The 13,033-nt window shown below is 42.6% G+C and overlaps 1 long non-coding RNA gene across 3 annotated transcripts in view; it reads left to right on the plus strand.

Moving 5' to 3' along the window:
• The window catches only part of LOC308476948, a 33,620-nt gene that overhangs the window by 5,053 nt on the left and 15,534 nt on the right, over nt 1-13,033 (plus strand). Inside the window, exons 2-4 of one of the 3 annotated variants that reach the window (XR_013986258.1) lie at nt 1,668-1,783; nt 4,123-4,313; nt 4,409-4,557. This is a non-coding gene — a long non-coding RNA (uncharacterized lncRNA). The remainder of the gene's footprint in view (nt 1-1,667; nt 1,784-4,122; nt 4,314-4,408; nt 4,558-13,033) is intronic. The other 2 variants (XR_013986259.1, XR_013986260.1) reach the window with 2 other exon arrangements.

Genomic DNA, 13,033 nt, shown 5'->3' on the forward strand with positions numbered 1-13,033 from the left:
GATTTTGTCCCCTTGCCTGAGCTCAACCCCTACAGTTCATTCAAATCTAGTAAATGATATGTGTCTGTTGGAGGCTCAGAAGCAGTGTTAGCATTGCAGGCTGGCCTAGTCCTCTAATTTTTGTGACGGTGGCCTTAGTTACTGGCTAACAGTGGAGCATGATTTGGCTAAAATCGGGAGAGAAGCATGGAGTGGAACTTTGGAGTTGATTAAGGGAGCCAAAACACACAAATTCAAGTTTTTCTTGAAATTCAAAGAAAGACTAAGAAAGGCTTTTAGCTGCCATCAGAAAAGCCCAGCTGGATCAGATCAAAGGCCCTGCTAGTCTAGCATTCTGTTTCTTGCAGTGACCAGCCACATACTTCTCAGAAGCTGGCCAGTGGTTCCTGGAAGCAGCAGCCCTCGTCTGCTGCTTGTTCCCAAGATTTGTTATTCAGGGGCCCTGAGCCTCTAAACCTGGAGGTTCCATTTTGTAAAAGTGGCAAATCAGTGTGGTTGCACGTGAGGGGGAAATTAAAATGACAATTTGATACTCCAAGCTTGTTTACTCAGGCTCATAGAGTTCAGTGGGATCATCTCTAGGGAAGCTTGCATGAGATGGTTGCAGCCTTGAAGTGACAAGTGGGTCTCTGAGTGAGAGCCTACCAACTCTATATGTCAGCTAGCTAGTTGCAAACATGTGTGACTTAAAAAATATATATCGCACCAAGATGCAGTATTTTGCAGCTGAGCCTTCAATGCTACTCAGTATTGAATGTTAAGGCTGTCACTTCTGACTCCAGACGTTGCACTTGCGCAACTTCACTGAAGCAGAATAGTCACAGACCCTCCTGTACATTCTCACTGCAGTGATCTTATCAGTCCATCCTTGCCTGCTGCATAACACACCTGCATGCCTTCTTGTGCGAGCAGGTGAAGGAGACAGATGACTGAGTTGTAAATGGAGCATTACTTCATCCATACAATTGCTTCTGCTGCTACATATGCCTACAGCAGGAGGTACTGTAGGTGATGGGCTTTTTGGCTCCCTGCAGCCTTTCTCCTTCTGGTCATCACTGCCATGACATCTGTCACTGCCACTATAGAACACTGTTTGATAGCACTGCTAATGGCTGACAACCCCAGTGTACCTGAGTATTCAGCACCAATGCAATGATTCTCCATGGAAAGTTGCAAAGCATGCAGGCAGAGATGTTGGTCCTTATGATCACAGTTGTGTAATTCTGCAGAACACCGGCAACTGCTTGGTGGTAGGTTCATAACAGAACAGCAACAGCCACAAAAAGCAAATCTTCACCCAATCCCTAATGGATACATGGGATGCAGTGCCACCAGATGTGGTGATAACCACCATATTCAATGACTTTAAATTAATTAATGGGATATAGGTCTACTGACAGAGTGGGGAACCAGTTGACCTTCAGACTCCAGTTCACATCAGCCACAGGCTGCATGGCCAGGACTCAAATGTGATGGGAGTTGAGGGTTGCAGGTTTCCTGCCCCATATCTATTCTTACCTGTAAGCCTACATCTAAATACCAGGCAACAGAGGAGGAATGTTCTGCTTCCCTGAGGCATCTAGTGGGCCACAGTCAGGAACAGAACATTGGACTAGATATGTCTTTGGTATGAACTAACAGGGTCCTTCTTCTGTTTTTATTCCCAGGCTCTGCTGTGTTGTATATGGCAAGATTGTGGGCAATGGGACTGATTGCCAGAGGATGGATATAGATATCTCCCCTTCACTGAACTTGTAGTCAATTCATCTCAGGGTGTCATAAGGTAAGCCAGCCCAGTATAGAGTTTTAAATCATTCAAACAGATGGTATGTGAGGCGGTACCATTAAAACACTCTCAGTTGAAAGCTAATACGGTACTACTATACTCTGTTTACCTAGCAAGTGTTACCACAATTCCAGAATGGCCTCTGTTGCTGCATTGCAATGTAATGCAGTAGGATGAGAAATCTGTTCTCTGAAAATCTAAGTGCTTCCTTAATACATCTTGTCTAATAATAATGATCTGCTATCATGGAGCCTGGAAAATGATTTGTCAGCACAGAGCAGGTGCTGTAGATTCAGAAGTAGAAATCTTTGTTCAGTTAACTTTGTGCAACTTTGGACATCTATGTTGGAATATAGGAAACCCCCAAAGTCTGCCTGCCAGAGGTTTCAACAGCTTCCCTATCTCTACACAGCCTCCAAAACAGCTGGTAAAACTTCATGTTAAGAGACCGTGAACTGCTGCTTCCAGACACTGGGGAGCATTTGGGATATGATTTCACCCATCTGCTGCAATTGTAGTGGAACATTTAGTATGGAGACTCTTGTGGCCTTTGTGATTCCCAATAAATCCAGATGAATTAGCATGGCATTGGCCTTATTCAGCTTTCCCCCTTTGTGCACCTGCAATCGCATGAGGGAGGAGAGTGGGGTCACCACTCCCTTCTGTCGTGTCACCATTGCCTGATCTGTGCACCTCGAAAAGGGTGACTTCTGCAAGGGGGGATCTTGCTGTAAGCATGCAGGCTCCTCATGCAACTGAGAACTTTGAGAGATCAGGATTTGAAATGCTTCCATTTTGCCACACGGCAAAAATTACCCTTGCAACATGTGAGAAGCATGTTAATCAGGCAACAATGATGCAATACAGGGGGCAGGTCAGGAACATGTGACCCCCCTTCCCCCTTCCATGCAATTGGATTCATGTGAGGAGGAAGACCCGAAGCTCTCAAGGAGGGTATGAAGTAGGGGGTGTAGCTGAGCAGGGGTGTAGCCTGGTGGAAAGTCTCAAGGGCCAGACAGAGGGTGAAGAGTATATGGGTTTGTGTGAGGTGAGACACAGTAATCACAGTAAGAGACTTTATTGAGCTAACAGAACTGAACAACAGGGGCAAAGCAACTGCTTATATGTATTTCTAAAGGCTTGGACCACTCCCATTCTCAATGTGATTGGCTGTCTAAACCTGCAAGCTGCAAATCGTAACTCAGAGCTTAAGAGCCAATGCCAGTAGCCCCAAACCTGATAATGCTACATGATTGGATATAATGTATCGAATCAGAACACAGGGGCTCAGAATCCTTAGTCTAGACTAAGCTCAGGCAAACACAGACCACTGAATACACAACAGAGGGCTCACCCACACTTCTCATTGTCCTGTTATTTTTAGGCAGGGGTCTGATGGGGTTGGGGTTTCTTTTGGGGGGGTGTTGCTTTCCTCAGGGAAACCCGTGGTTTACTGCCCAATTGACAAACATTAATCCACAATAGTTCCAATTAGCAGTAAACAGGGAATTTTCCCAGGGAAAGTGGGGTTACAAAAGAAAAAGGAAAAACTTTCCGACCCATGCCTAGAAATCGCAGGACAATTAGAAATTTGGGTGAGTCTACAGAGGGCTGCATTCCCCCCCCCCCCGGGCCTGAAGTTCTCCACCACTGCTCTAAATGGTGTACCTACAGCAGGAAGAAAATAATATGAAGCGTTTCAGAATTGCAGTTTGTATCAGGAGCGCCTTATTTGCATCATTAGCATGATTTATCATAGACTGCTTTACGATGCAGCTTGATCTGAAAATCAGGATTGGAATATTATGAATGATGTGGTGAATATCTCATGTGAGTCTCCTGCGAGTCTGCTGCTTCCCCTTCCCCCAACTCCTAGGGAAGGTTAGCTGTGATGAAAGAGAGATCTGGGGATAAACAACACCCACAGAAGGAGGAGGAGGAGAAAGCCAGCCAGCGGTTCCTCCTTTCCTGTGTATATGACTTCAATCCCCTCCAGCTTTGTTTAGTTTTCTTTTTTATAAAAAAAAACCTGGTGGCAAAAAGGCTTCAAAATTCCGAACAGGAAGAGCTGGCTGGGCAGCTTTTCATGTGAGAGGCATTAATGTGTAGTCTGGCTCTATGTTCCCTCGAGCTCCTCCTGAGAAAACATCTGTAAGAAGGAGCCGCATTTAAATGCAACTGCATGCTTGCAAATAGCCCACCACAACAGCTGAAGAGTGACTGGCGAATCTGTTTCAACAACAGATTCTTTCTTGTTATGTAGGCTAATTTGTGAAGAGTCTCTTTTCGGCATTCACTGTCAAACTGAAATTTAAACGCCTTGACTTGCTGTGAAGGGAAATAACAGGCTTGGGGCAGGGATGTGAATCTGAAGCCCATGGCATCCACACTCTCCATCTGGCCCTCAGGAGTCTTTAGAGGCCACCCCCCTCTCCTGAACAAGATGGCCTTTGTGTTTCCTTCCAACTCTACAGTTCTGTGATTCTATGGTTCTATGTACACCACCTTCTGCCCCATGGAGGAAAAGGTGAGAAATAAATGTTTTAAAAGATAAATTAAAAATAAAAATTGCTTCTGCCTGACACGTGGAACTAAGAAAGCTTGATGTAATTTTCTTTCAAGATCAAATCATTATTATTTTGACCCATTGTCGTGGGGCTCCTAAAAGGCCTGGGACCCATAGGCAGGTGTCTACTCTGCCTATTTGGTAATCCAGCACTGGAAACAGGGTGGAACAGGCTCAGGAGTGAAGACATGATAAAGTGACATGGGTGAGTACTAGAGGTTTCCACCCCTACTTTGGGTGTGTGTGCGTGTGTGTGTGTGTGTGTGTGTGTGTACTTTTGTCAAGTTCCCAAAGTAGGCCAGTGATCAAATAAGACCAGAAATATTAAAGCACAAACAAATCACCTTCATTAGTTCATCAGTTTCAATTTTCCTTCTCCCATGTTAAAAAAGACAAGGACGCCATCCATTGTGGGGAAGACATATGGATGATGTTTCCTTTTTGTGTCTATATTTGCTGCACTAAGTTTCTCCTTTTTGTTTGGCGTATCCCTCCTTCCCAGCCTGTTCTCTCCTCCTCATCTTCTGTTGCCCGTAAACCCACTCAACAGTCCATTCCCAAATTGCTTTCTTTCATTTGGCAATGTGACATCCACGTACTGTACGGTGAGGTTCGTTGACTTGCTGTTTTCCCTGTGTAGATCTTTACTCAGCTCTTTTTGAAGCCCTGTATTTTACACTAAGATGCTTTAATTCCCCCCATCTGCCCTGTCCCTCTCTTGATCAGTTGTATTTGCTTTCCATTTCCATTTATTTTTTCTTTTCTACCAAGGGCAATGGAGTCAATATGTAGCATCTGAAGCCAAATATAAGGCTACCCTTGATTCTGTTACAGGGCATCCTCACCACTCCTTGAGACCCTTCTCTGGAGACGGCAAATGGAGAACCAGGGGAATAGTGTGCATATACATGAATTTGTATCTTGATCAGCAAATAAAAATGGTGCAAGGCTACATGTTTGCTTTGAGAGCCAGTGTGATGTAGTGGTTAAGAGCGGTGGACTCGTAATCTGGTGAACCGGGTTCACATCTCCGCTCCTCCACCTGTAGCTGCTGGGTGACCTTGGGCCAGCCACACTTCTTTGAAGTCTCTCAGCCCCACTCACCTCACAGAGTGTTTGTTGTGGGGGAGGAAGGGAAAGGAGAATGTTAGCCGCTTTGAGACTCCTTCGGGTAGTGATAAAGAGGGATATCAAATCCAAACTCTTCTTCTTTGAATGGGACATGAGGTCATACCAGTAGAACTCCTGGGCTTTAAAATGGGGAGTCATGCACAGTTCTGCTGGGATGCTAAACTGTATGCAAAATAAGTACCTATAAATAGCAAAAGATCAAACATTGCTCCTGCTGACTCACCAAAAACCCGTAGCTCAAAAGGGAGAACATATGGAATCCATTTTTTCCACATGACTGAATAAGCAAGACTAACGTATATTTCACATTGGGAGTAAAGAATGGATTAAGAAACGATCCGGAGACTGAAGGATAGGGCATAAAAAAGAAAAAGGTGTCATTACGGGAGATCAACGGAGAATCATACATATCAAAATGTGGCTGAACTTCCAGATCCCTCTCCAAACAGAGCAAGATGATAACATACAAAACACAACGTAATTTGAAAACCTGCCTCTGCCCCTAGAAAGATTCCCTTGCTTGGTTTTGGTGGATTTTTGTCTTGGGCATGTGATGCTTCTTTTCAGCAAGGCAGAAATAGTCACAATAATAATTGGGGTGGTGTTTGATCAGCAATATTTCTTCCATGAAACAGCCAGCTCAGTTCAAATGCCTCCCCACCTACCATCAAACAATTCAGGGGAACTGGTGGGCTTTTAACTCAGCCATGCCATGTGATCCCAGTGATCAGTGACCCTTTTATAAGCTATAGCAGTTGCACAAAGTATGGCAGCAATTGGCTAACCCACATAGGAATAGAGTCTGCTATTCATTTCAGAATATTCCAGCATTTAACTTGTGCAAATTCAGTTTTATGTGCAGGGCCAAAAAATGTATTATTATTAAAAAAAATTAAAAGGGACGGACATCAAGTGGGCGGGGGGAGTTGGCAATCCCACCTGCCATAGTACCCACCTTGGGAGAGAATTTGGAGGTGCAGGGAGAGTGTGTGTATATATATATATATATATATATATATATATATATATGATTTTGGTTTTATGCATTATCCCTGGAATGTAACCCTTGCTTAAGCTGAGAGTCAACTGTACTCAAAACAGTGTTTACTGCTAGGAGGATTTAAGAATAAATTTAAAAGATTGCAGGAGTTTTAAATGTTGAAAGTTTGTCAAGCTGTATTTCTGAAAATGTTTATGTTTAACTTATTCTACAAACTACCTTTCATCATCAGTTGGCAGAAGCACCCAATGAGAGCTTTTCATTCACATAATATCATGCTTTATGGCTGAGTTAGAAATCATTTATGCAATTCTATGCAAAATATATATTGTCAAGGGGGACATTCCTTTATTATTAATTGCATTTGTATACCAACCTTCATCTGAAGGCAGTTCACAACAGCATTTCACAAATTGGATAGCATGGACTTAAGTTTCCCTCCACAGAATTATCATTGCAAAGGAACACCTTTTTTAATTTTTGAATGAGTCACCTGTTCAGACCTCCTCATAGGCCCAAGCTAGATGCTGCAGTCTGCTCTTTCCGTAACTCCTATTCACGATGACACAGTTGTCAAAACAGTACTTCTCTGTGTTGGCAGAAATCCTAATATTTGCTCTGTCAATCATAAGTTTATTGCATGACACCACTGCAGAATCTTTTTCATGCGCACAAAAGAAATTCCTACAAAATCATCACTTGCACAGAGAGGGTAGCAACACTCCATAAGATTTTTCTCCATAGTGCGCGTACTCCTCTTTTATATGCCTTTTAAACGCAGAGAGCGGGTGACTGGCTTTCCTTTAATATTCATGAGAAGAGACAGAACCTGTATTCTTAAAGCAGCACCTGAAAATAATTCGCCTTACCCTGGTCTCATGGTTGTAATACTTTTAACATCCTGCTCTCCCCGCCACTGTAAAATATTGGACCAGAGAATTTCAACTTTGTATCTCTTGCAGCTTTGCCCAACAGAGCAAGTTGTTTTTGGCATCCGTCTGTCTCGAGAGACAGCAGAAACAGCAGCACAGAATTAGGGAGGTGGAAAGCTGATCTTTCATGGAATTTGCTAGGTTGAAAATGCTGGTCGAGTGGAGCAAACAACATTTTACAAACCTGTGTGCAGAGGTTTCCTAGTATAAATTGAAAGCTTATACAGTGGTACCTCAGGTTAAGTACTTATTAGTTCCGGAGGTCCGTACTTAACCTGAAACAGTTCTTAACCTGAAGCACCACTTTAGCTAATGGGGCCTCCTGCTGCCGCCGCACCACTGGAGCACAATTTCTGTTCTCATCCTGAAGCAAAGTTCTTAACCTGAAGCACTATTTCTGGGTTAGCGGAGTCTGTAACCTGAAGCGTCTATAACCTGAAGTGTCTGTAGCCTGAGGTACTACTGTACTACTATAAAAGCTTTTATGCACTGATATGGACCTGGAAAGGAAATAGTTGCAAGCCTGTGGGACATAGCATTGTTATAAGAACACTGTTCTTATAACAGATTCCCATTGCAGGGGAAGATTCCTGCAATTCAGGGGTTGGACTTGATGACCCTTGGGGTCCCTTTCAACTATAATTCTATGAAACGGCAACTGATAGTGAGAGTCCTCATGACTTACACTGTTTCAAGAGGACATTGTGGGGAAGGGGAGAAGTAGTGGCTGCCAACAGCACAATGAACAACAGGAACAGAACTCTTGCTGTTCTGCTGCTACTGATGGTTTTAGTGTGAGTCTCCTTTGACTGCTTTTTACTGAGAGGTGAGGTAGAAAAGTTTTAAATTAATTGAGAGAAAAAAAAATTTAAAGAAAAAAATAGAGAAAACCTAATACTGTACAGTGGTACCTTGGGTTACAGAGGCTTCAGATTACAGACGCTTCAGGTTACAGACTCCGCTAACCCAGAAATAGTACCTCAGGTTAAGAACTTTGCTTCAGAATGAAACAGAAATCGTGCGGCGGCAGCGGGAGGCCCCATTAGCTAAAGTGGTACCTCATGTTAAGAACAGTTTCAGGTTAAGAATGGACCTCCAGAACGAATTAAGTTCTTAAACCGAGGTACCACTGTATGTCACTCCCACTTTGGAAACAAGTCAGTGTAACTGCGAAGCCAAATTCTGCAGCGAGATCTAGATGAGGAGAGAGTTTTGGAAACATCATTGATTATGAACTGGAGAACAAACTCTCTAGCACTAGTAGAGCTGTAGGTTTGTGATCCCAGACCGGTCCTGGAATCCAAGTTTTCCCAGCATAACAGTCCCATAGCCACCAGACAAAAACGCTGTTTGTTGCCCACCCCATCTCTACATTCACATCAAAGTTATGTCCTTGCATATTCAAATAAGGCTTTTCAATCACCATGAAGAGAAATCTCCAAAGCCAGAAGAGCCAATTTACTGATGTTGCTGTGGCGATATTTTAACATGGATGATATTAGGAGCAATTGCATTCTCTCCACACCCACCCCCTTTCACAAGAAGCTTCCGTTCTGGTGCATCTGTTGTTTCCATAGTAACCAGAAAACACTAATCTGATACCACGGTTGCTCCTGACTCAAGATAGTTACACTTTGTTACAATTATCTTCTCTTGAACGTTAGGAAGACAAGGTGGTCCACGAATGCAGCTGACACTTGGAGGAGTGTTGAAAACAAATATGCAGATACAACGTGAGAGAAATGTTGAGCTGAAGTATTGTATTGGAATTAGCAGTTATAACGAATCATCAAATATTTGTTATTTATTTTTCTATTATGTTGCTCTTTCTTTGGTGACTCAGAGTGATTTCTTTCAGGTGGTTTCTCTATCTAGGTAGTGATCAAGCTTACACAAGGTTTTCTACAGCAAACCTGGTGGTCCAAAATCATTTAATTTATAGCATTGGGCACAACGCAGAGTACTAACCACTATATGATCACGGCCAGGTGTGCAAGAAGTTCTGTGAGGAGTATTAATGGAAATATTTTTAAAATGGAAAAGGAGAAAATAGGTTAAGAGATATAAAGGCAGTATTAAGTTAGGAAATGCATAAGAAGTGATGTAAAACGGAAGATTATCAGAGGTGCTGATGGAAGTCTAATAAGATTGTATTTGTGATAATTTTGTGGGGTACGTTTTTTAATTTTGTATGTCAAAAATCAATAAAAATGTTTTTTAAAAAATAATTTATAACATTGGGCAAATGCTAGTGAAAAAGAGACAAATGCCATTGGGGTTGTGTTTAGCTCTTTAAGATTAACTCTTCTACGGTGGTGACTCACAACTCCATGAAAGAATGACTTTACAAAAAGCATATACAATATAACAGGGGCAGTGAACATTTTGGAGGCCCATGATTACATTTGCAAACTGGACAAAATTTCATGGCCACTACAGACACATATACCACAACCCATTATAATCGTTACAATAGAATGTGTATTTCGTCCCTAATTTCAGTGGGGGCGGGGGATGAGACTCTGTGGAAGGCCTCTGTGAGTAAGTGTTCTCATGGGTGCTGTGCTGTTGACTAATTTTATACTCTACAGGAGGAAGATCATAGCTCACCGACAGAGTATATTTTTGCATGAAGGTCCTAGGTACAATCCCCGGTAACTCAAGTTAAAAGGGATCAGTAAATATTATTGAACAAAACTCTTGGGTGAGCATTGATCAGGTCTCAATATGTTGGCTTAAAGTTTCAGGGTTCTTCCAACTTTCAGACTCCAAGGTAAAGGGTAAAATCAAACAATGGGGAACTAGAACCCAAGGGGCAAGACACCTTGCTGCTGGGCTTTATGACAGTTTCCACTAGCATCTTATTGGATCAGGCTGCTGTCAAATGATTTTTTGGGGGGTCTCATTTCCTTATGACCTTTTCTTTCACTTTCAGAAACACAGAAGTAAAAAATAAAAAAACCCATTTAACCAAAACTCCAGGACTTCAAAAATGTGTCACTCATTACTCATCTAATTAAATATCATGCTCTGCAGCTTGTAACAGCCCATCTCAATTAGCACATGGCCAAATACATTTCAGACTACGTTTGATGAGCCATTTTTGTTGTTGTCTTATTTCATGATTTACAATTCTTTTCTTCTTTTTCTTTCATTTCTGCATGAAAGATAATGTAATCCTGTGTTGTACTCAACAGTTTTCACGACTCATTTGGGAAGACTGTGTCAATCCACATTCATTATTAAATGGACATGAATGATAGGAAAGTTTCATTGGAGTTGGGGTGGGGTTGTGCCTTCTGGGTGCTGGCCGTATTCCTGACCCTCAAGCAGCTGAGATGCCATTCACACAGAGGTCTACACACAGAGCCTTGGAACAAAAATGTAGGGTATGGATCACTTCTCATATGTGCGCAGGCCACTGGAAGTAAGAAATGGAATGTGCAGAGGTGTGTGTGTGTGTGTGGCAAGTAGCACATCGGGGACAGGATTCCAACCCTCCTTCCCCATGTTCATTTACACACTGGGTAACTACAAAGAGCTTGCTGTAGTGAAAATTCAGAGAACTTCAATAATGTGCAATAATGTGTTGGGAGGAGATAGTCTGAAGACATGTCATGATGTAACAGAAGTGAACTTGTTTAATGTACAGTGGTACCTTGGGTTAAGTACTTAATTCATTCCAGAGGTCTGTTCTTAACCTGAAGCACCACTTTAGCTATTGGGGCCTCCTGCTGCCGCCGCACCACTGGAGCACAATTTCTGTTCTCATCCTGAAGCAAAGTTCTTAACCTGAAGCACTATTTTTGGGTTAGCGAAGTCTGTAACCTGAAGCGTATGTAACCTGAAGGATATGTAACCCGAGGTACCACTGTATTAGAGAACATGGTAGAAGTTTGCCTACTATTCTCCCATTTAGCTACATACCTTAGGACAGTATATCTGTTGCTCTCCAAGACACTGGACCATGGCTCAATGAGCCAGTCAATCATCCATAGACCCTGGGTCATGTGCTAATGCTAGTCACGTTTATCAGGGACAACAAAGCATACTGAGATGTGGCAGTTCCATGCAGCCAGTTGAATGTGCCATCTGTTTGGCTGGCAGCAAATAACAATCATATTTGAAGAGAGATATTGCATGCCTCAGTTTTCCCTCTTTAACCATATCATTTTGTTTATTTTGGGCCTTCATTTTCACTTATTATGGTCATGATTCAGACAAAGGAATGGACTTTTAAGTCCCAAGCAATTTCAGTGGGAAACTGCTAACTCTGTCACTGAAATCAATGGCATGTAAAAATGTGTTTAATGAGGGCTGAATTGTGTCTCATTTTTTAAAATATAGTTTTCCTTGGCTCCCACAATGGCTAACCAGTTTAATTCAATGCAATAAAAAAACCGATAATATGTCTTCTGGACTTATGAAGAGAGCTGGCCAGACATATTTGTGTTGGGAGATCTACAAGGAGTATACAGCTACAGGGGATGCCTACTAAAATTAAAATTATCAGGGTTGGGGATCTACAAAAGTCTTCCCCCTCCAGTTTCTGTTTCATAACTCAGTCTCCATGTCATCAATTTCCCCCTCAATTCTTCAGTACTCATCCCAGTTCTATTTCCAGCTGACCTCCAATATGCCATCCCCTTTCTTGAGCTAGAACACTCTTAATTCACCAGCTGACTTTCCAGCAAATAGGAGGTTAACTCGCTTACTTTAAACCCACATAAGCTCAACACTCAACACCACATGCAGTGTTAAGTTACTCATCACCCTAACTCAGAGAACACAGAGCCTCAGTCAGTGGGGGAGATGCCAGCTCATCCTTCAAACATCAAAGCAATATACTGTTGCTAAGCGCTCATTTGGTCTCCACTGAAGGACATCAAACAGCTTGAACTCACCCATAAAAAATGTTGGGGTTTTGGATCCGAGGCCCAAAGTAGCTGGATTTCAGTTTTAACTGCAATGGCTCTCCCAGAAAAGCACCCAGTGGTCTCTCATTAAGAAAAGAGTTAACATGGGTGAGCTTTGAAGACTAGGCAATGGTGGCTGTGATGTCTATGGCTCCAGGAGATGGAGAGAAGAATATTGGGGGGAAAGAGAAAGTTACAAACTTTCTGGAATTATGCCCAATTCAATTTTACCAGCTGCCTATTAGTTTAATGATATAAATGTGAAAAAGTGTACATGGCATTTCCTTTGTGCATACCACCCTTGTCTCCCCATCCCCTGTTCTACTTGGAAGAAAAGAAAACAAGAAGGGGAATTAAGAGAGGTGGGGAACAGGGGTAAAAAGAAGGAGATACAAGAATCAGCAATGCATGAATTTCAGCTAAAGCAGGCTTCCTCAACCTCGGCCCTCCAGATGTTTTGAGACTACATTTCCCATCATCCCTGACTACTGGTCCTGCTAGCTAGGGATCATGGGAGTTGTAGGCCAAAAGCATCTGGAGGGCCAAGGCTGAGGAAGCCTAAGCTAAAGCATCCATAACAGACGGCCATCTAACCTCTGCTTAAAAACCTCCAAGGAAGAAGAGTCCACAACCTCCTGAGGGAGAACATTCTACTGTCAAACAGCTCTTACTCTCACAAAGTTCTTCCTGATGTTTAGTCAG

Source organism: Podarcis pityusensis, assembly GCF_964106645.2.
Source record: "Podarcis pityusensis genome assembly, chromosome: 5".
Taxonomy (NCBI): domain Eukaryota; kingdom Metazoa; phylum Chordata; class Lepidosauria; order Squamata; family Lacertidae; genus Podarcis; species Podarcis pityusensis.